A 24,717-nucleotide genomic window follows, 5' to 3' on the forward strand; every position below is an offset into this window, starting at 1 on the left:
AAACAGCACACTGGCAGAAGGGGTAGGCAAGTCCTCAGATCAGCAGGCCTCTTGTCCTTGGTTACAGGGTTCCTTGTCAGAAGTGATCTAAATTCTTGGTTCAGGGGTCCTTCTCTTATACCCCTTTCTGGCTTTGATCCCTTTGTCCATGCAGGGGAATTTCCCAACATCCTGGGTCTGTTGTGGGTGGAGCCAGGCAGAAGCACCTGGCCTATTCACTGAGCAGGGCTGGGTCCTCAGACTCCCAGCAGGAGGTGGAGCCAGCATTGACACTGGCAGGAGCAGAGCTATCGGCCTCCTGGCAGGAGGTGGGGCTAGGATCGTCCATGGCAGGCACAGAGCCATCAGCCGCTTGGCAGGAGGTGGAGCCAGCATTGTCTCGGGCAGGGCAGGCTATCAGCAACTACTCTCCCCCTACTCTCAACGCAAATGTCCCACTCATCCCACACTGACTCATCCCGACCTGTGGAGCCACCCAGCTCCTGTCACACACACGCAAGACCAGCAGAAACCAGATATGGTTAGACAAGAAAATAGACACTTTCTAAAAGTGCTATTTTTGAACCCAGAGCCCAAAAACCATCCACCCCAACGGATGCGTAATTAAACCCCGAGTTCAGGGATACCAAACTCGACATTGCACCATGCTCCCCGAGCCTGCTAGGATCATAGCATTAATAATCCCGGCGGCCCATCCTAATCAATGGAAAGCAGGCTACCTCGCAATAGTGAAGAACGAAGATGGCGGTAATTCACTATCAGGACATGCCAACTTGGTCAGGCGTGTCCTACCTTATACTTACAATGCACCCTGCCTGTGGGCCTACCATAGGGGTGACTAACATGAAGCCAAGGGAAGGTTTGGGGGCTGGCAAGTAGGTATACTTGCGCAGCCTGCGTGACAGCACTAGGCGCAAGTGGATCTCGCAATGACCGACCCGTAGACATTCTTTTACGAGGCCGCTCCTGTGGGTGGCACAACACGTGCTGCAAGCCCACGAGCGGCATTTGTATTTACAAGCCCCTGCACTCCTGGTGCACTAGACTAGGGACTGACAGTAAACCAAATAGGCCAAACATGGATACAATAGATACATCAATTTAACATAGGGAGCACTTGCGCTGTGGCACTGATCAGCAGTGACACCGCGCCCAAAGCATATACCAGCAAAACATCGTAAAACAGTGGAGGCAAAACAGAAAAAATGGAGGAGAGGCTCAAGCCAATGATGTCAGGTCTAACAGCCGGCAAAGCTCAGAGCGGGGGAAATTCAAAATTCTTGCCCAAGGTAGTTCCCTCGCCAGCCAGATAGTTTTAGTGCCTTTGCCTGGTGAAGATTTACATACTCAGACTTTGGGTGTGATTTATATTTCAGCAGACGAGTTACTCCATCACAACGATATTGGATATCCGGTCCGCAAAATATAACTCCCATAATGGGATTTATATTCCAGCCGACAGGACATTGGTCTCTGTTGTGACGTCTTAACCCATTCAACCGAAATCTATATCAGGCCCTCAGTAACTTTTATGGAGTTCATACTCATCCAGTGGGGCAAGGCTGCAAGCTGTAGCCGAACAGGGCCTCAGAAGGATGGTTAACCTCTCCACTATGTCCCACTAAAACATATTTGCTTTTTGGAAAACCTGAGAGTGGGAGCAACCTAAATCCTTGGCAGAGCATGAACGCACCTTTGTCAGATTGACTTGGCAGGTTTGTCCCGTTCCTCTAGAGGACTATGGAGTCAAAATGTTTCTAAACTCTACGATTTTCAGGATGTTAGTAGGAGTCAGGGCTTTAAGTGGGATGAACAAATTGAGGAGGGTCTCTCAAAGAGGCGTAGCCAATGTGAATAAGGGCGTGGCTTAAAACACATAAGCTCATCATGGTGTGACAGCCAACTGGTATTTTTGCTGCTTCTGTCATTGCATCCAGATATATTATACAACAAGTATCATTACACCTACAGCAAGCCAGGACTATTAGCTTTGTCAATGGTTGTTAGTAGCATAATAAGATTAATAAGTAACAACTATGAGTTTGTTGAATATATTATGACAATCCTTCAGTTCTGAAATGATGAGACTGTAAAAGAACTTTAACAAGTCTCTTCAAAGTCCTTGGTGAAATCCTGGTTCTGCATGTATCTAAAACCCAATAAATTGCCTAGTCTGCTGAAGACTGTGGTACAGTTTCTAAAATCAATGTTTTTTCATATTCTGGGCGATTGTACGCTATCTGTGGACAAAAGGAAAAAGTTTTTTGTAAAGCATTACTAACTACCCTGTGGTAGACTCCATTACGCTTTCAGGAAAGATATATACAGGAGGGAGTGGTGGGGGGCAGTATGAAATATTTTAAGAAGTGGGTGATGGGAATCCAACCAATCATCCAATAGGACATAGAGTATTCGAAGAGCAACATTACTGACCTCTGGGGTTGGAAGACACAGCTGATCTCAGACGTCTGACCAGATGTGATTAGAGAGTTAAATGAGCAGGAGTATCTTGAAGAAAATATGATCATCCAAATGCCCATTGCATCTTTATGGAATTTTAAACCTCAAATAGTCATTTTTTTTTGTCTTGATTCTTAAAGGGATCTCCAGTATTAATCAGTGGTGGCTTCTCCATAGGGACGTTTGGGCGCCGCCCTCCTGCTTTCTCGCCGTGCGAGAAGGCAGAAACAAATGGCAGTAATTACCGTAATAACTACCATTTGTTTCTGCCTTCTCACACGGCGAGAAAGCAGAAGTTCCTGGTTGGGGGTGGGCGGTCCTGCTCGTAGGCAGGGGGGAGTGGCTTTCCCACTGAGGCTGCCCAAACAGTCAGTATGAACAAAAGTGGGCAAGCCACTCCCCCCTGCCATCGAGTAACACCGCCCACTCTCCCTGTTCTTTCTGTATGCTGCAGCATACAGAGAGAAAATGGCGCTGGTGCGGCAGCGGCCTCACCAATCACAGCGCTGTGCTGCGGTGGAGGGGAGGGAGGCTACCTGCAGCCTTCCTGATGATGTGACGTGCACTGCATAAATTGAAAACCAGGACGGCGGGAGTCGGGAGTCTCCGGGCCGGTAAGTTTAAACTTTTATGTCTTTTTTTCCGCCTTAAACCCCTCCCGCCTCCCCCCTCATCCCCTCCGGGCACGACGACCCCATTTCCATCCCCCCCCCACCCGCCCGTAATGCTGGCCGCGATTGCTCTTTTAATATTCACAGGCTGAATAAACGCGCCACTCTACATTAGAGTTCTAGAATATTTGTGGAAAAGTAGTAGCATATTCTGGAGAGTGAAAGCAGAAACGTTTTCTTTTTTAAATCACGAGGAGAGCAAGGTGCATTTGCTATGTCTATTGTAAGCGTCACAGAGAAGTGTAATATTGGTCCTCGATTTAACCCAGCAGGGTCCAACTCTGGCATCCTGTTACCGTCCATCTTGGCAGCAGAAGGCTGTGGGGGGTCCAAACCCTGGGACAAAGAGGCAACAAACACTTCATTAAATCTTTCAAATACCTGTCACCAAGCATTCTATGAAAGCGAGATCATCAGAGACATTTATTTTGGGCTACGCATTAAAGTACACATGAGGGATAAACATGGAGCCTGTGGCTTTAGCTGATATAACGCATAGAAATCAAAATTTCGACAGTGGCCGAATTGGTAGTCTTTGTATATGAAAAGGTCTTCCCAAGAAACATTAACATAATACAGTTCCTCGAACTCACCTCAGGTTTAGCAATGCACGAGCAGTACAGGCAGGTAGAGAGGGCAGGCAGGGAGAAAGTGCATGGAATGAAGAGGGCATAGGGGAGGTAAAGAAGGTACGGGCTGGTTATAGGGTCAAAAGGGAGAAGGGGTTGAAAGAGAACGGGAACGGAAGACATAAGTGGCATGAAGAGGTCGGCGGATGGGGGCCGGAAGGATGAAGGGCCATGTTTGTAAAATGCACAGGTAAGGAGAAATGACTTGGAGGGCGACAGGTGGGGCCAAGGGGTATATCGAGGAACGGGCCGACGTGGTGGACAATTTACCATTAGCAGTGCAGTACAAATATCATTTCGGAACGCTGAGTTTACATCAGACGGGTTCAACTCAATATTTTATTTAAAGTATACATTTGCTGTGTACAAATATAACAAAAACCATTACACTGCCTTGCAAATATACTCTCTCAAGCTGTCCTTATGAAAACCCTGTTCAGCCACCTCTCCAATTTCTATGTATACTACATCTTTGTGTTGTTGCACACTATGACTTCACCTGTGTGGTTTTGTTACCAGCGCCGAATGGCTTTTCACCTGCAGCTTTATTATTTCTAGTCTTTTCCCCACCTTGGTTTTCAACTGATTCCCTTGTCTAGCCACTTTGATTCTTCGCCAGAGTGGAAGCCTTCCTCCCCACCGCCAAAACTTCCACATAAAAGTTGAAATTAAATATTTTACCTGCTCTTCCTCACTTCTGCTTCTTGCAACACGCAGACATTTTGGAAAGGGGAGACCTCTCGGTCACCCCGAACGTATGGCTGGGTGCCTCGACCGCCCGGGAAACCTTTGCAGGCAGGGGACGTGTTCCCGGCCGGTATGCCCAAAGTGGCATGGTTGGAGCATGCCCCCGCCGCCTAAGAGGGTTGTCCTAACACCCGCCCGGAAGTCCGTGCACTTTTGGGCGGGAGGGGGATGCTGCCCTGCCTCCCCGCTGCAAGTTAAAAGGCGCAGGGGTCCAGGCAGGTGTCCTCTTGTTCCCACGCTCTGAAGGCTGCACCACTCGTCACTCGTGAGCCCTCAAGGGAACAAGCTGCAGTTTTTTGAACTTGGTAATCGTTGTTTTTTCTGTTTCAGTCGTCGAGGTGTATCTGGGATCCGAGGAGCTGCTGGAAAACAGACAGAGAGAAAACAGAACGTCAGATGTGCCTGGAAAGAAGAGTGGAAAGAGCTCCGAGATGGAACGGATGCTTCGCACACTGGTAAACCAAGTGTCGGCGATGGACAGGAAATTTGGTAAAGTGGACCGACTGGGTCGCAGCTTAGCGGCGCTCCAGAAGAAAGTGGAAGCTCAGGCGGGGCCCTCAGGGAGACCTAAGAGGATTGTGGGGCCTGCTTTGCAGAACGTTTCTCCAGGGGGGGGATAACGGGAAAAAGAAGAAAGGGAAAGGGGGTCTTAGTGAGGCCCCGGTCCCGATGGAGGTTCCGCTGGTCCCAGTAACCCCAGCGGCCAGCCCGGTACCCGCACTGGATGGGGGATTGCCAATCCCTGTGATTATCACACCGCTGGATAAGGATCAAGTACCCCCCTAACTGGCGATGCATCTAGCGGCGGTGTTGCCTTGGTTGAAGAAGGGAGCGGGGGATCCGCAGCTGCAGAAGATCCAGCTGAGGAGGCTAGGCAAATTATCGACCAGCTCAGGCAGGCAAGGGGCTCTGGGGCAGCGAACGTGCCTTCTACTCCTCTGCAGGTGGCTAACGCGGCCGCGGTCGAGAATCAGAATAAGTCGACGGACACGACCGGAGGTACGACAGAAAACGGTAAGAGGTCGCTCCCAATAATGGGGGAGGGCGCTGTACCTGAATCGTTTTGTCCACCATAAGCGTGGAAGGGTATGCTCAGACATGAGTCCCTTGCTCATTGCACCATCAGGTTTCAAGCAAGCCGGGCCGAAGACGGCTGTAATGCCAGAAACCGGTCCCCGGAAGCTTGTTTCCTTCCCAGTAAAAGAATTGGCTTGGTAGTTTGGTCTGCCCTGTTCCCATGATGCACTGGGCCAGGGACAGACTAATTTGCATGTAGCCAGGTTCTGAGCTGGGATGGTGCAGTGAGCTAAAAAACGGTGATGGATCAAGCCCTGATGTGTTGACTGGGTACGAGTGTTCTGCTTAATTCAGATACTCTGTCCATCACCACCCCCTTTTCTGAATCGTTTTGTCCACCATAAGCGTGGAAGGGTATGCTCAGACATGAGTCCCTTGCTCATTGCACCATCAGGATTCAAGCAAGCCGGGCCGAAGACGGCTGTAATGCCAGAAACCGGTCCCCGGAAGCTTGTTTCCTTCCCAGTAAAAGAATTGGCTTGGTAGTTTGGTCTGTCCTGTTCCCATGATGCACTGGGCCAGGGTCAGACTAATTTGCATGTAGCCAGGTTCTGAGCTGGGATGGTGCAGTGAGCTAAAAAACGGTGATGGATCAAGCCCTGATCTGTTGACTGGGTACGAGTGTTCTGCTTAATTCAGATACTCTGTCCATCACCACCCCCTTTTCTGAATCGTTTTGTCCACCATAAGCATGGAAGGGTATGCTCAGACATGAGTCCCTTGCTCATTGCACCATCAGGGTTCAAGCAAGCCGGGCCGAAGACGGCTGTAATGCCAGAAACCGGTCCCCGGAAGCTTGTTTCCTTCCCAGTAAAAGAATTGGCTTGGTAGTTTGGTCTGCCCTGTTCCCATGATGCACTGGGCCAGGGACAGACTAATTTGCATGTAGCCAGGTTCTGAGCTGGGATGGTGCAGTGAGCTAAAAAACGGTGATGGATCAAGCCCTGATCTGTTGACTGGGTACGAGTGTTCTGCTTAATTCAGATACTCTGTCCATCACCACCCCCTTTTCTGAATCGCTGTACCTTCAAGGCGGGAATGCCTGGCACAACATGTTCCAATGGCCACGAAAGAGATGGTGTGGGCGAATAAATACATTAATATGTTTTCATTGTTGACGGACAATCGTGAGTTAGAATATGCCAAGACCCAGAAAGATTTGTGGCACCCCAGTGAATGGAGGGCAAAAATGGCAGAATTCAGGGTGGAAGAGTCTATGATGAACTGGATCAGGGCTTTTTCTGTTGTTGTAGCAATTATGGGTGAGCGAAGACCAGAACTGTTGGGAGACCTTGCTTGCTACCAGAGCAGGATCACAGGCTTCCATGAGAAATATGGAGGGGACGCATGGAAAGGGTATGACGTGTCGTTTAGAAAAGCGAAAGAGTTTAATGAATCACTGACTTGGGATTGTTTGGACACTGTATCTTGACATGCGCAGTTCACGCCGGGCTCGGCGGGAGGATCAAGGTCTAGTGCAAACGGCTTCAGGACTTTTCAGCAGAAACATCCACAGCCCTTTCAACCAGTCTAGATCGGGCGGGAATGGGAATGAGCGAGTGGTATGTTGGGGTTTTAACAAGGGAACGTGTAGTAGGCCGCAGGGAACATGCAGGTTCAGGCATGCCTGCGTAGGTTGTGGTAACACCTCCCACCCTGAAACTAGCTGCTGATCCAGAGGCAATAGTACTGGGGGAAAAGGGGGTAACAAGCAGGATTGACACGGTGCCTCGGATGACTAAACAATCGCCCGTGGATATTTTGGCTTTGACTCTCTGGCTGAACAAATACCCTGATCATGTGTCCGCCGGGATTGTGCGAGATGGCTTCTCGTATGGCTTCAGGATCCCGGCGGGTGATTTTCGGGGGGCCCCCTTATGAAAAAACCAACTGTCCGTTACGCACAACCCGACGGTGGTCGCCACAAAAATTGCAAATGAGGTTCGCTTGGGGCGGGTTGCAGGACCGTTCGGTGAACTATCAACGGCCAATTTTGTGTTTTCCCCATTAGGGGTAGTTCCCAAGAAGGAGCCGGGGGAATTCAGGCTCATTCATAATCTATCTGCACCAAGGGGGTCTTCCGTGAATGAGTCAATCGATGCAGGCATTTGCAGTGTGAGGTATGCATCATTTGATGAAGCAGTGGTAATGTTGAATCGCCTAGGCCCCGGTGCATTGTTAGCAAAATCGGATATTGAATCCGCATTTAGGTTACTACTGGTGCATCCCCAGGATCAGCACTAGTTGGGTTTCGCATTTCAGGGGAAGTACTACATGGATATGTGCATGCCGATGGGTTGTTCAATTTCTTGTGCCTATTTTTAAATGTTTAGCTCATTTCAGGAGTGGGCATTCTCGAAGGCCTCAGGGCACCAACATGTGATGCATTATCTCGATGATTTCCTGTTTCTCGTCCCGGCGGGCTCTCGGGACTGTGCACGGGAGTTGCAGGAATTCTGCGTGCTCATGTGGGGTTTCGGGGTTCCGTTGGCGCCAGGTAAGACAGTGGGTTCAACTACCTCCCTGGAGTTTCTGGGTATTGAACTAGACTTCTTGGAGGGTTGCTTCCGTCTGCCGGCGGAGAAGATAGCCACATTCAGGGCCTCCTTGTTGCAATGTCTTCGGAACGACATGGTGACACTGCATCAACTACAGCAAACAGTGGGACAGCTGAATTTTGCACTGAGGGTTATACCGATGGCTCGCCCTTTCTCCCGATCCATTGCCCAGGCCATGGTTGGCCTCAAAGAGGGGCACCATCGTACAAGGCTGTCGGCAGAGGTTCGCCAGGACATGCTCATTTGGCTGGCATTCCTGGCGGATTTCAATGGCCGGGTAGTCTGGAGCAAAGCCCCGGCCTCGTCAGCAGAATTAGGTTTATGCACCGACTCTGCGGGCAGTGTGGGGTTTGGCGCAATCCTTGCTAACCGATGGTCGGCCCAGAAATGGCCAGCATGGTGGGAAACAAGTGGCTTGACGAGCAACATTGGTTTCCTAGAGTTATTCCCCATTTGGGTAGCGTTGTCGGCCAACATTGGTTTTCTAGAGTTATTCCCCATTTGGGTAGCGTTGTCGGCCTGGCCAGAGGAGTTCCGAAACCGCTCGGTGATATTTTGGTCTGATAACATGACTGTGGTTGAGTGCATTAACTAGCAGGCAGCAGGCTGCAAGTGGATATTGCGATTGCTGAAAGAAATTGTGTTAAAATGCTTGAAGCTAAATGTACAATTCAGGGCAAAACATGTGCCGGGAGTACTGAATAATGCAGCTGATGCGCTCTCTCGTTTTAAAATGCAGGCATTCAGGGATTGTTTACCCTCAGCGGAGCTAGTGGCAGCGCTACTTCCTGAAGCATTATGGCAAATTGGCTCCCCGGACTACAAAACCTTGTGGCAGACAGTTTAGTGCCCAGGACAAGAAAAGCTTATAAAGGGGCGTTCCGCTCGTACTGCGCCTTTTTGGGCCCTGCATGGGAGCATAGATGGGGTCAGGAGGGGTCCTTTACCCAATTTTTAGTGGCACTTCATGAGGAGGGTCGGTCGGCGGCAACCGCCAGTCGGTATAAGGCCGCCATATCGTTTATGGCTCAGCTCCAGGGGATCAGGGACCCGACGGACTCCTTTATAGTCAGAAAGGTGCTGCGCGGCTGGTGGCGCATAGAGGGGCGCAAAAAGGATACCAGGCATCCAATAGGATTTGACAGGTTGACCGCTTTGCTGGCTAAACTAGAGGAGACATGCTCCTCACCTAGTGAGGTTGTCCTATTCCGGGCAGCATTTGCGTTGGCATTCTATGGGGCCCTGCGGGTAGGCGAACTAGTGGCTGCCAATAAGAGGGATACCGAGGGGGGTCTGCGCAGGGACCACACGCAATGAGGGGGATTCCCTGCTGATCACGATTGCCAGGTCAAAGACAGACCAGGAGGCCCAGGGGAGTGGCATTGTGTTGCAGCGCGCTCCGGGTGGTCCCTGTTGTCCAGTGAGGCACGTTGAGGCCTACCTAAAACAAAGGGTGACGACGTGGGGGGGGGGCCTTGCTGCGGCATGCTGCCGGCACCCCGTCAACAAAGTTTCAGTTCCAGAGGGTGCTGACGATCACAATTGCAGCTGTGGGCTTGAACCCAAGTGATTTTGGAACTCATTCGTTCAGGATAGGGGCCGCTACAGAAGCGACGGCCGGGGGTCTGCAGACAGACAATGTTAAACAGTTGGGACGCTGGTCTTCAAACTGTTTCAAACGGTACGTGCGGTTGCACATGTGGTAATTTACTGAAGAAGTGCACTCACGCTTGTTGTCTTTTGTTTGGATTACAGTTTCACGAGCCTGTGACGCAGGGCAGAAATTGGGACCGGCCCAGTATCAGCTAATCACCACTTCAGGAACAAGAAATGGAAGACGAGTGGTCTGGGTCGTGGGCCACTCATACGTGAGGCGTGCCGCGGACATATTCAGGGCAGGTGATGCGATCCACACATCTGAGGAATATGGTTTCAGGGTGTCCTTCCATGGGAAGGGCGGTTTGTGTATTGACCGACTGCAAAGTTTTGTGGAAGAATTGTTAGGGCGGCACAGGTCACCGCCATCAGTAGTCATAGTGCACATTGGGGGCAATGACTTGGTGAGGTTGGGCAGACGGGCTTTAATCGAACACATACTTTCATCAGTTAGTTGGTTAGCAAAGACACTCCCGGGGTGCACGATAGCTTGGTCATACATGATTCCGAGGAGGGTATGGAGGGGTGGGTGGTCCACGAAAGCGTTGAACCATTCGGTAAAGAGGGTCAACAATAAAATGGAGAAATTGTTTCGTTCTACCCACCTTCAAAGTATAACTCACGGGTGCATCTGGGGGGACCACTGTTATTCAGACAATGGGGTACACCTGACCAGGGTGGGGAATGACATATTGATAGGAGACATGCTAGCTTGGCTAGTGGGATTGAGGAGACATGACCTATAGGAGTTGTGGGGGGCCAGATAGTCTGTCAACTATCTGGCCTGTGGCGGTAAGGTCATGATCGGTGAGCAGTGATTTCAAGGTCCCTAGTGGGGGCGCTACCCATTATGGATGGGAGCGCCCGGGGGGAGGCGGCCATTGGCCCCTCCCACGGGGGGCGGCACCCATTACGGATGGGATCGCCCAGGGGGAGACGGCCATAGGCCCCTCCCAGGGGGAGACGGCTATATGCCCCTCCCACGAATTTCCCGGGGGCCGGATATCCGCTCTGGCGGAAGAGAGTGCGGGGAAAGGGGGGGAGTCCACGCTGTCCTTCTTACGGTTACCCCGCACGGGAACTCGGACGACCTTAAGATGGCGCAGAGTGGAAGGGGGCCCCCATGACAAGGGAAGTTACGGTTGGCTACGAGGGTAAAGCCCTCTGCGCATGCGCCACTCACACGAGAGGGCGGAAATTTGGTGATAGGGATCTGACACCGGTTAAGACCTTGCCGTTGGCCCCTGACGCTAGGATGTACAAAATTCGTATGCAATGCAGTATGACATGATGTTAGACTCGGTTATGAAAATCTTTGTATTAGAGATTTGTTAAGGTTAGCCTGGATACCTGTCTTCATCAAGTGTAATGAAAGTTGAATTTTGTACATGATAAATGAAATGTTTTAATTTAAAGTTTTAAATTTTGTTTCATATTTTAATAAATAAGGCCGGGGGGGTCGCGAGGCCCCCCTGCCTTCCAAAAGTTCAAACTGTGTCTGTCTCCTACCATTGGGATTGGTGGTGGAAAGGGTGGCGGGCATCCCGGACCATATGGAAAGGGGAGACCTCTCGGTCACCCCGAACGATTGGCTGGGTGCCCCGACCGCCCAGGAAACCTTTGCAGGCGGGGGCCGGTATGCCCAAAGTGGCGTGGTTGGAGCACGCCCCCGCCGAATAATAGGGTTGTCCTAACATCCGCCCGGAAGCCCGTGCACTTTTGGGAGGAAGGGGGATGCTGCCCCTCCTCCCCACTGCAAGTTAAAAGGCGCGGGGGTCCAGGCAGGCGTCCTCTTGTTCCCGCGCTCTGAAGGCTGCACCACTCGTCGCTCGTGAGCCCTCAAGGGAACAAGCTGCAGTTTTTTGACCCACCCACCAGCCCCGGTTGCAATAGTTTGGGAGTAAACAAAGTTGTGATTTGCAATTGATTGTGATGCATAAAACGTCTTGTTTAGGCCGTTTTTTCCCATTGCAGACTGATTCCAAGATTTTGTATGCAACTGAACACTTGTCTATAGGCCTTTTTTCCTTTGTAGAAGTGTGATGAACTGTATGCAATAAAATGGTTTCTCTGTTATAGGACCTTTCCTCCTTTGTAGCAATGTTTATAGTAAATTGGATACTATTCTGGGACATCCGCTCTACAAGGGCGGGGTAGCAGGGAGGGATATATCTAGCTATGATAAGGCATAAGTTTGTTTTGTTTAAATTTCCCCACTAGTAGGTAACTAACTGTTTTATTTATTTAGTCTTCGGTCAGACGGTAAGGTCTTGATCGGTGAGCAGTGATTTCAAGGTCCCTAGTGGGGGCACCACCCATTATGGATGGAAGCGCCCAGGGGGAGGCGGCCATTGGCCCCTCCCACGGGGGGCGGCACCCATTACGGATGGGATCGCCCAGGGGGAGACGGCCATAGGCCCCTCTCAGGGGGAGCCGGCTATATGCCCCTCCCACGAATTTCCCCAGGGCCGGATATCTGCTCCGGCTGAAGAGAGTGCGGGGGAAGGGGGGGAGTCCACGCTGTCCTTCTTACGGTTACCCCGCATGGGAAATCGGACGACCTTAAGATGGCGCCGAGTGGATGGGGGCCCCCATGATAAGGGAAGTTACGGTTGGCTATGAGGGTAAAGCCCTCTGCGCATGCGCCACTCACACGAGAGGGCGGAAATTTGGTGATAGGGATCTGACACCGGTTGAGACATTGCCGTTGGCGCCTAACGCTAGGATGTACTAAATTCGTATGCAATGCATTATGACATGATGTTAGATTCGGTTAGGAAAATCTTTGTATTAGAGATTTGTTAAGGTTAGCCTGGATACCTGTCTTCATCAAGTGTAATGAAAGTTGAATTTTGTACATGATAAATGAAACGTTTTAATTTAAAGTTTTAAATTTTGTTTCATATTTTAATAAATACGGCCGGGGGGGTCGCGAGGCCCCCCTGCCTTCCAAAAGTTCAAACTGTGTCTGTCTCCTACCATTGGGATTGGTGGTGGAAGGGGTGGCGGGCACCCCAGACCATATGAGGGTCTGTGCGCATTCCCTCGGCAACAATGGAAACAAAAGTACTGCATATACCGTGACCACGGAGCAACAGCCAGCACTGGGTCCTATTGTATTACAGGCAGACTATATTCACGCTAATTACTGAGTAAAGTAAATACCACAACCTTCTGAAAAACAATAAGTCACATCACGACTTTATCAATTTCTAAAACGGCCCAGTCTCATAAATCTTAATTATAAAGCATACATTGTTTAAAGTTCAGGCTGTTCCGGTCAGTTGGTTCACTGGGAAAGAGGGCACTTGCACACTGTACCACCTCAGATACATACAGTGTTATGGTTCTGGACTCAATCATCTAAAATTGGGTTAAAATGGGACTATTCTTGTTATGTTGGGCCCCCTTGTTTCTTGCCTATGTGCCGGAGCAGATGTGTGCAATAGACCCAATTAAAGACTAGAAGCAAAATTAATTCTGCAGAAATAAGCTGTGTAACTTAATATACATGTGCTGGCAGACAAAACTCCACCTCCTACAAAATAAATATTCACCCTGGCTACAGTAGTTTGCAGTCTCAGCACTTCTCCGTACTAAGACCCCCATGCCCTCAAAACCCTCTTTTGATGGTCGGGCTCGCCCGCCATCGGTGACAGGACTCATCACAAACTTTTACGGCCGCCACTTTCAAATGTCACCAGCCGCCCATCGGAGAAATAAGAACATCAAAGATCACATCACCCGGTCTAGATTTTCTGAGGGCACTCCCTTCGTGCAAAAAACCATTGACGGAACTGTACCTATCACAGGAACATATAAATGCAATACTTGCAAAGCCTGTGATATGGCAATAATAGGAAACAGTTTTAACGATCAAGAATTCACCATCTGCCCTCGTAAATTCTCCAATTGCATATCAAAAAATGGTATTTATTTATTGTTGTGTCCATGTGACTTAGGATATGTGGGCGAGACTGCCAGATCGTTTGGTACTCGCTTTACTGAGCATCGGTCAGCCATACATACCTCTAAAATCAATGCTCCCTTAGTGAGACATTGCATGGATTTCAAACATAAACCCAATGATCTTAGGTGGTATATCATGGAAAATCTAGATAGCGACCTTAATAACAACATGGATGATTACAGAAAAAAACGAGAAGTGTTTTGGATCTTTATGCTGTCAGCACACACGAAAGGGCTGAACAACCAGATTCCCTGGGAAAACGCAATTAAGTACAACACTAGATAGGCATGATTATATCATGATATTGATTTCATTGCTGTTTCAATACATTGTGAATTAAACTTATCTATAATCACGTGTAAAATAAATAAATATCTCCTGTAATAGGTATTCACAATTTTGATCATGTGGCTATTCACAGTGACTTTTACGCCCGCCACTTTCAAATGTCACCAGCCGCCCATCGGAGAAATAAGAACACCAAAGATCACATCACCCGATCTAGATTTTCTGAGGGCACTCCCTTCGTGCAAAAAACCATTGACGGAACTGTACCTATCACAGGAACATATAAATGCAATACTTGCAAAGCCTGTGATATGGCAATAATAGGAAACAGTTTTACCTATCAAGGATTCACCATCTGCCCTTGTAAATTCTCCAATTGCAAATCAAAAAATGTTATTTATTTATTGTTGTGTCCATGTGACTTAGGATATGTGGGCGAGACTGCCATATCGTTTGATACTCGCTTTACTGAGCATCGGTCAGCCATACATGCCTCTAAAATCAATGCTCCCTTACTGAGACATTGTATGGATTTCAGACATAAACCCAATGATCTTAGGTGGTATATCTTGGAAAATCTAGATAGCGACCTTCATAACAACATGGATGATTTCAGAAAAAAACGAGAAGTATTTTGGATCTTTCCACTGTCAGCACAAACGAAAGGGCTGAACAACGAGATTCCCTGGGTAAACGCAGTTAAGTGCAACACTAGATAGGCATGATTATATCATAATATTGATTCCATTGCTGTTTCAATACATTTTGAATTAAACTTATCTATAACCACGTGTAAAATAAATAAATATCTCCTATATTAGGTATTCACAATTTTGATCACGTGGCTATTCACAGTGACTTTAAAGCATTCTTTGCCTATATAACTTTTTATGATTGACATGTAAATCATTAATGCCTGCACAGAAAGGGAGGAGTTACACGAGCGTCCGAGATGGCCGCGTGAGCACAGAGCTCCCAGGACCTTCGCCACTCTTTGCAATTTATCCTGATTTTATCCTGAATTTTCAGATGGGCTCTTGAAAATGAACCTCTGCTGATCACTTTGCTCTTTTAAAATTCTGATTTGGACTTTGGGAACCGAAGTTACGCTTATCCGAACTTTCGAGGCTCACCTCTCGGTAAGCCGGGGACTTGGCACGTTGGCACACCGGGACGGAGTTGAACAACAACGGCTGAGGGGTCTTCCCCCAGTAGCCCTGCATCGACTTTCGGTTTCACTTTTAGGTCCTGGCATGGTCTGACGGCGCGACAGTTCCGTTCTGTTGAAGATTCACCCAGGCTCTGATGTATCAGAGTGTGCCTACTCTCCTCAACACCGCTGTGTTGAACTACATCTTCGCCTCGGCCGCACGAGCCTGCCGTTGAAGACTTTTGGTGACTTGCCCGCAGGTGGCCATTTTAACCAGGTCTCGTGGGCCCCTCCGGGGCTTATCTCCCAGTATGGCGGCGAGGGGCGACGTTGCGAAACCGAAAACTAAGGCGCCCATTCATGGGGGGTCGGTCCAAACCAATGTCATGGATCGGTATACACAACCTAAAGGATACCCTGGTGGCACCAGTCGCACCCCGGAGGAAGCCAAGGACGATCCCACTGTGCCTACTGATCCGTCTCTTCACGACATCATGAGCGCCATTGCTGGCATGAAGGAGACCATCGGCCAGCAGTATGAGGCTCGAGCTCACAAAATCAACACAGTTGCTATCGACGTCACCTTGATCAGAGCCGATTTGTTAAAACCAATGAGAAGGTGAAATCGTTGGATTTGAAGACTTCTAGCCTCACGGCCGATGTGTCCGAACTTCAAACTGAGATTGGCAACCTGAAGTCTACCAATGATCTCATGTCTCATCGACTGGAGGATTTTGAAAATAGGGCAAGACGCAACAACATCCGCGTCATAGGTGTCCTGGAAAACCCTCAGAACCATTCTATGGACCTTCTGGTGGAAGACATCGTTCTGAACCATCTTGCCCCTACGGGACTGAGCAAGTTCTTTGCAGTGGAGCGTGCCCATCGCGTTCCGGGTGGAACGCTGAAACCGGGCGCCCCTCCAAGGCCTAGCATTGCCAAGCTTTTTCACTTCAGAGACCGGGATGTTATCCTGCAGGCTTCGAGGGTGAGCTGCCCGGTAAAATTCTAAAACTCTACAGTCAACTTCTACCCGGACTTCACTAAACTTGTCCAGAGACAAAGGATGGGTTTTCAGGGTGTTAAGTGTAGACTCCGAGGCTTGATATTGAAATATTCAATGCTGTTTCCCACCAGGTTTCGAGTGGAGTACAATGACCGGACATTTTTCTTTGACCGACCAGAGAACGTGAGTGACTGGCTGGATTCTCTGCCTGCCCGGAAAGACAGAACTGAGCGCCCTGGTGGTGCAGAGGGTGATGAGCCGGAGCAGAAACGATGACTCGACTCCTAATCTCCGAACATTTGACTTTGCGCAGCTGATTTCTATAACCTCCTTATTTTTGTAGTTCATTGTTGTATGTCTGAGGGTGGCGGGGGTGGTGGGTCTCTTTCCTCCTCTGGGGTCTTTTTGTAGATTGGGTAATGGTAGGGCGACAGGCACACTGCAGGTTGGGGTGGCTTTCTAGTCTAATGCAGGGATGCAGGAAGGGAGGAGTTGTAACGGGATTTGGTTGGGGGGTGGGGAGGGTTGTTTGTAAGTTTGTTTTTCTTTTTCAAGGCAGCGTAATGTTATTCTCTATGACTCGAATGTTGTGCTCTTTGTGGGGTGAGTTCTGCATCACTTGTTGGGATAGGGGTAGTGGGTTGAGGTTAATATCTTGGAATGTTAACGGGTTGGGTGACAGGATAAAACGTGGTGTCTTGCTCCAATTTTTGCGTTGCCTGTCCCCCGATGTACTTCTTTTACAGGAGACGCATCTAATAGGCAACACGTGTCATGCCATGAATAGGTGGGGCTATCGCCTTGTCGCACACTCTGGTTTCACCACTGGCTCTAGGGAGGTGGGCATTCTCATTCGGTCCTCTCTCCCCCTAGAGATAGACGATGTACTCCTTGACGACAGGGGGCGCTACGCCGCCCTCACTGGCAGATGGGAGGGTAGGACTATTTCCTTGCTCACCATATATGTTCCCCCGGGCCTCCAGATCTCCACTTTTTCTGATATTGGGTGAGTAGTGCTGGGACTTCCTGAGGGTATTTTGGTTATGGGCGGGGATTTTAACTCTGTCGTCTCTGGTACCGTAGATCGTCATACCCCCAGGGATCTTCTCAAATCCCAGTCAAGGCTTAGTGGGTTTTGGACACTTTTGGTCTGGTGGACGGCTGGAGGTTGATGCATCCGACGCAGAGTCAGTACACTTTTCACTCTGGGGCTCATGGGAGTCTCTTTAGACTCGATTACATCCTCATGCCTGCTGCCCAGTCCCCTTCCATTAGAGAGATTCGGCACCTTGCCCGGGGCATTTCAGACCATTCCCCAGTGTGGCTTTGTATGGATGCTGGACTGAGTAGCGCGGGACGAGTCGCTCCCATAAACCCTTGGTACTTGCGTAATCCCAAAACCCGCGCCGGCTTGGTAAAGTCCCTAGATCAATACTTCCGTGAAAACGAGGGGTCTGTGTCCTCATCTGTGTCCTTATGGGAAGCCTTCAAGACTGTCATTCGTGGCCAGGCCTTATCCTTGATCTCTGAAGCTAAGAAAACTAAGAATCAAGAGGTCGTGCGTCTTGAGGCCGAAATAGGCGAACTAGAGAATGACTTAGTATCAGGTGTTAGCCATGATAAACTCCACGCCCTTGGTCTAAAGCAGCTGGATTATAAGTCCCTTGTCACGGATGCTGCCAAAACAATGCACAGGGAGCAACAGGGCAGGTTGTATGATGTCGGGGACAAGGCTGGTAAGTTGATTGCGTGGCTGGATAAGAAAGAAAGGGCGAATCGTGTGGTTCCCGTGATTCGGAATTTGAATGACAAATGTGTGACTGAACTGAGCGAGATTGTTGAGTGTTTTGCGGACTATTTTCGTACTGTGTATTCCCCGGTGTCTGATAGGGATGAGGAAGACTCCCATCTGTTGTTACGTGATATCACGTTGCCGTGCTTATCGGAGGAAGACTGTGATCTGATGAAAGCTCCTTTGTCTGCGGACGAGATTGCGGTCGCTATTCGCTCTGTTCGCTCTGGCAAGGCCATAGACCTGAATGGTTTGCCCATCGAATTATATAAATTGCGCCCTGATACAGTTGCACCATATCTCCGAGACATGTTCATGGAATCGCGAGACCTTGACACCCTCCCTTGTGATCAGCGCTTCGCTACCATTGTTGTGATTCCCAAGGAGGGTAAGCCTCGGGATTGTTGCTCCTCGTACAGGCCCATCTTTTTGTTGAACACTGAACCAAAAATTCTAGCTAAAGTTTTGGCTAACCGGTTGATCACGGTGATTGCTGACCTGATCCATCCGGACCAATCGGGTTTTTATCCCGCACCGTAACACCCGTAACACCGCACTCAAACTGCGGCGCTTGCCTGTGTTCTCGCGAGGGCAGGTCACTTCAGGAGTCGGCCATCTTGGCTTCCTTGGACGCCACGATGGCCTTTGATACTTTTGAATGGCCGTATCTCTGGGCCGCCCTCGCGAAATTTGGTTTTGGTTCGGAGTTTATTGGGTGGGTGCAATTGCTATACAAGGAACCTCTGGCTCAGGTGGTCGTTAACGGCCGGGTGTCTAATTCCTTCACTCTTGGGAGAGGTACGAGACAGGGGTGCCCGCTGCCTCCCTTGCTTTTTGCGCTAGCCTTGGAGCCCCTCGCAGCTTGGCTCTGCTGGGAGCCTTCGATAAAAGGTATTCAGTGGACTCCCGATTTTGAAGACCGGATCTCGCTTTATGCGGATGACATCCTCTTATACTTAAATTCCCCCCGAAAATCGCTTAACGTCTTATTCGATGTTCTTACCTCGTTCGGCAAAATTCAGGTCTAGTGATTAACTGGACCAAATCCTGTGTTTATGTGATTTCGGGTGGTCTTCCTCCCCCCTGACTCGTAGATTTCCCATTCAGGTTTCACACACAGGATTTAAATATCTGGGGATCTTTATATCGTTGGACCCTGTTGCTCGTTATGAGGGTAATTTGCGCCCCCCTCTCCGGGGGCTGAAGCTTGACGTGGTTCGTTGGCGTAAATTGTCATTATCGCCGCTCGGTCGTGCCGCGCTCTTTAAAATGATGACCCTGCCACGGTTTTTGTATGCACTTCAGAACTCGCTCGACGCAATCCCGGCGAGTTACTTCCGGGAGGTGGAAAGCTTACAGAGGCGGCTTATCTGGGATGGGCGCGCAAGAATCGCTCTCGCTAAGCTAACCCTCCCCTGGTATGATGGGGGGCATGGCGCTCCAGGATATCAGGCGGTATTACTGGGCCTCCCAGTTGAGCGCGATTAATCACGCGACGTATGCACCCACCCCAAACCTGGCATTTGAAATGGATAAGCACCAGTTGCCGGGTGGGAATTACAACAGGGCGCTCTATTCTAAGGGAGCAAGGAGAAATTTAACAGGACCTACTATGATTGCTGTGCGAGTCTGATGTGACGCAACTTCTGCCTTGGGTTGGAAGGATCGATTGACAAGTGCGACTCCATTGTATGCGTCAGAGAGATTGGGATGCCTCTGGACAACGAAAGGTTTTGAGAAATGGGACATGATCGGAATTAGTAGAGTGGGTGACCTTTGGGCTAAGGGTGCTGTCAAGACTTTTGAGACATTGAAGACTGAATATGAACTGAGTGACAGGGAGTTTTTTAGGTATGCGCAGGTTCGTCATGCCTTGACTGCGGTCTTCGCCTCCGATCCTAACATCCCTGAGTCCTTCCCGTTGGAAGATCATATACTCAACGGTCATCTGCCTGATAGTACGAAAAAAAAAAAAAAAAAAAGATCCTCCATCGTGTGTATGTCAGTGGTCCTCAGTTGGTCTCCATGGGTTTCTCTACGGATGGGTTATGCAAGCATGGCTGTGGATTAAGTGCTACTTTCCTCCATATCATTTGGCAATGCCGGGAGGTGGCCGAATTTTGGAATCAAGTGCATGCTGTGATGGAGTGTGTCACCGGGATTGCTTTGCTGCCTGAGGCCCGGAGATGTTTGTTGAATGTGTGGGAGCCGAATGATTACAACGTTGCCCAGACTCGGTGGGTGGCCCTTGGAAACATGATTGCAAAGAGAGATATTGCGCAGCTGTGGAGTTCCCAACGGCCGCCCACCGTGTCAGTATGGAAGGACAATATGGATTGGTGTATGTTCAGAGAGAAGACTGTGTATTCGGCTAGTGGCAAGCCTAGGGCGTGGGCTGCAATCTGGAGTCAGTGGAACACCTATTGAGGGAACATATGTACACCCCCATTTGAGGACACTGCAGACACCTCCCTCTCCCCCTGATCCGGCATTCCTTGTCCAATTCTTATTTATTATTGCTTTTTTGATCTCCCCACTGTCCCTCCCCTGACCAACTCCACTGTTTGCAACAATTTGTTCATCTCGCAATTGAGGCTCCCCCCTGTACGAGCGCAACTTCAGGTTCAATGTCTTTTGCCTTGAGACTTGTTTCGTTTCTTTTCTTTGTTCTTTTATAAAACACAAAATACTACTGTATCCTGGCTCCATCCTGAGTTGCTACGAACATTATCCTGCACTGCTGCCGTACCTCTAGGATGCCGGTGACGGAATTGTGGTGAATGTTGATTACTATTGCCTTGTCTAGCGGCCGGCCCCTGTGGTTGTAGTTCCATACGTGTAACTATATTTACGTGCACAGTAAAGTTAAAAAAAAATAATAATAATAATGCCTGCACATGGTTAATAAAGTTTATAGAAAAAATTGTTTTCAACATTAGATCATATTTCACGAGAGCTATTCAGTAGTCTATTCTCTATTTCTATTTCATTCGATATACATTGATCGATGCGAGGCAGGTCAGCCTTCTAGTGCTTCTATCTATTCACCTGAACCTAGCCGTTTCCTGATCACATGACTCCCTCTGACGTCATCACGGCACGGCACGATATCCAGGACGGCTATATTTCCGGCATGCTTATTCCATTCATATCTTTTTGCCGACTTTAGAGCGCGGAGGACGTTAGCTTCACACATCTATCGTAAGTGACAGCAGGGGCCATGTCATTTATGTTAAACGAGCTATCGAGACGTGGGCTTTTTCACCTAGATTTGTCAGAAGTATATTATAGGCTGTGTATTGATACAGTCATGCTGTGTCGTTTTTCTTAGCAGAGTATCAGCTGCGCGCTTCTAAGCTATTAAACACTCGAATGATGAGAGTGAAAGAGGCTTCATATATTCTTGAATACCCTCTACCTGTTTTACACAGGTATATATAGATCCTAATTATCAGACTACTCTATACCGCATGGCCACCAATTGTCTTTACTCTAAACCGATTGTGGCATGTTCTCCTTGTTTCCTTACCATAGGTCCATTTTATGCTACCGTGCCTGACATATAAACCAACATGATAATCTCTGGAGAGTCACATACCATAATAAACAGAGGTACCCTGTGTTGCTTATGTATATATATGTACACTCTCCCTTACTATATTAGGTTATGTAACATAGGATTATCGATCTTTTTTTCTGTTCTAGATTTATCATCAACGTGTACTGGCTAGAACGTCTACATATATATCCGTCGCCCTATATTATTAGCACAACCTTGATAACGCGATCCAGGTACCAGTATTTATTCACAATTTTCGGCCTTTGTAGGAATGCTAGCCATAACCAATACATCACGATGTTATAATTTTTCCTAGATCCACAAGGTGCACGTTATATGTATCTTAACCTGTCATCATATGGCCATGTCAGTCATCAAGGCAGTCTCGTAGGACATTATCAGGTATTCCCTTCGATATTGGTTGTGCGTTCCCTTAGAAGGGTTACATGGCTATTCAGTATTCCTTTTATCAGGTCTATTTTGTGACTATATACTGTTATTTCCCTTTTGTCCTTTTTTCTGTAATTATCCAATAATTTTCAGCCTGCTATCTTGACAGTTGGAGTACAGACACTTTGTCTTGTACTGGTAAGAGTCATCATATTCTCTCTTTTAACTCTACTGGTATTCACATTCTAGGTGATATCATTTCTTTCATCTAAACACTTGAATCAATTCCTTGCCATCACCTTTATTGTTCTTTTATTCACTTTCTTATTCTTCACTCTCATCATGGGTTTGTACTTATTTTCTGCATTCCTATCAGAATTCCATGTTTGCATATATCATTAAGCCAAAGAGCCGGTTGTGTACCCTTCCACATTCTATCCAATCCCCTCCAGCCTCAATGTACTGCATTATGTATTCCATAAATCTGAAATGCATATAATTTTTATTTTAGAAAATCAAGTGTTCTCCTGAAGAAGGCGGTTCCTCGCCGAAACACGCGTAGAGATTGATTATGATATTAATTGTATTGTTTAAACATTGAGATTGATTCGACATAAACTGTATTGTTTAAACATTTGGATTACCATTATGTTTTATGAATGTAATACTGTGAACAAAATGTTTTTATATCACTAAGGGGGATATATTACCAGTTTAGCTGCTACCTTTTTTTATTCCCGAGTTTGTTTTTATTTTGGTATGATGTATATTGTTAAAATTTCTAATAAATATATATATATATATTTTTTTTAAACATTGTTGTTGTAAGTACATTGAGGCTCACATCCATCAAGAGTGTATGTTTAACCTGAGCCCTTTCAGGTCATTTGTTGCCTAGGAATTTTTTATTACATTCTTATTACATTTGCCTATTGTATTACAGGCAGACTATATTCACGCTAGTTACCTAGTAAAGTAAATAACAAAACGTTCAGAAAAACAATAAGTCACATCACAACTTTATCAATTTCTAAAACGGCCCAGTCTCATAAATATTAATTATAAAGCACACATTGTTTAAAGTTCTGGCTGCACCGGTCAGTTGGTTCACTGGGAAAGAGGGCACTTGCACACTGTACCACCTCAGACACATACAGTGTTATGGTTCTGGACTCAATCATCTAAAATTGGGTTAAAATGGGAATATTCTTGTTATATTGGGCTCCCATGTTTCTTGCCTATGTGCAGGTGCAGATGTGTGCAATAGACCCAACTAAAGACAAAAAGCAAAATTCACTCTGCAGAAATAAGCTGTGTAACTTAATATACATGTGCTTGCAGACAAAGCTCCACCTCCTTCAAAAGAAATATTCACCCTGGCCACAGTAGTTTGCAGTCTCAGCAATCTCGGTACTAAGACCCCCATCCCCCAAAACCCTCTTTTGACGGTCGGGCTCGCCCGCCATCAGTGACAGGACTCATCACAAACTTTTATGCCCCGCGACTTTCAAATGTCACCAGCCGCCCATCGGAGAAATAGGAACATCAAAGATCACATCACCCGATCTAGATTTTCTGAGGGCACTCCCTTCGTGCAAACAACCATTGACGGAACAGTACCTATCACTGGAACATATAACTGCAATACTTGCAAAGCCTGTGATATGGCAATAATAGGAAACAGTTTTAACTATCAAGGATTCACAACCTGCCCTCGTAAATTCTCCAATTGCAAATCAAAAAATGTTATTTATTCATTGTTGTGTCCATGTGACTTAGGATATGTGGGTGAGACCGCCAGATCGTTTGGTCCTCGCTTTACTGAGCATTGGTCAGCCATACATACCTCTAAAATCAATGCTTCCTTAGTGAGACATTGCATGGATTTCAAACATAAACCCAATGATCTTTGGTGGTATATCTTGGAAAATCTAGATAGCGACCTTCATAACAACATGGATCATTACAGAAAAAAACGAGAAGTGTTTTGGATCTTTACGCTATCAGCACACACGAAAGGGCTGAACAACGAGATTCCCTCGGAAAACGCAATTAAGTACAACACTAGATAGGCATGATTATATCATAGTATTGATTTCATTGCTGTTTCAATACATTGTGAAATAAACTTATCTATAATCACGTGTAAAATAAATAAATGTCTCCTATATTAGGTATTCACAATTTTGATCAAGTGGCTATTCACAGTGACTTTAAAGCATTATTTGCCTATTTAACTGTTTATGATTTACATTTAAATCATTAATGCCTGCACATAGTTAATAAAGTTTGTAGAATTTTTTTTTCAACATTAGGTCATATTTCACGAGAGCTATTCAGTAGTCTTTTCTCTATTTCTATTTCATTCTACATACATTGATCGATGCGAGGCAGGTCAGCCTTCTAGTGCTTCTATTTATTCACCTGAACCCAGCCGTTTCCTGATCACATGACTCCCTCTGACGACATCACGGCATGACACGATCGCCAGGACGGCTATATGTCCGGCATGCTTATTCCATTCATATCTTTTTGCCGACTTTAGAGCGCGAGGATGTTAGCTTCACACATCTATCGTAAGTGACAGCAGGGGCTATGTCATTTATGTTAAACGGGCTATCGAGACGTGGGCTTTTTCACCTAGATTTGCCAGAAGTATATTACAGGCTGTGTATTGATACAGTCATGCTGTGTCATTTTTCTTAGCAGAGTATCAGCCACGCGCTTCTAAGCTATAAAACACTCGAATGATGGGAGTGAAAGA

Source organism: Lissotriton vulgaris, chromosome 9, assembly GCF_964263255.1.
Source record: "Lissotriton vulgaris chromosome 9, aLisVul1.2, whole genome shotgun sequence".
NCBI classification, from domain to species: Eukaryota; Metazoa; Chordata; class Amphibia; order Caudata; family Salamandridae; genus Lissotriton; species Lissotriton vulgaris.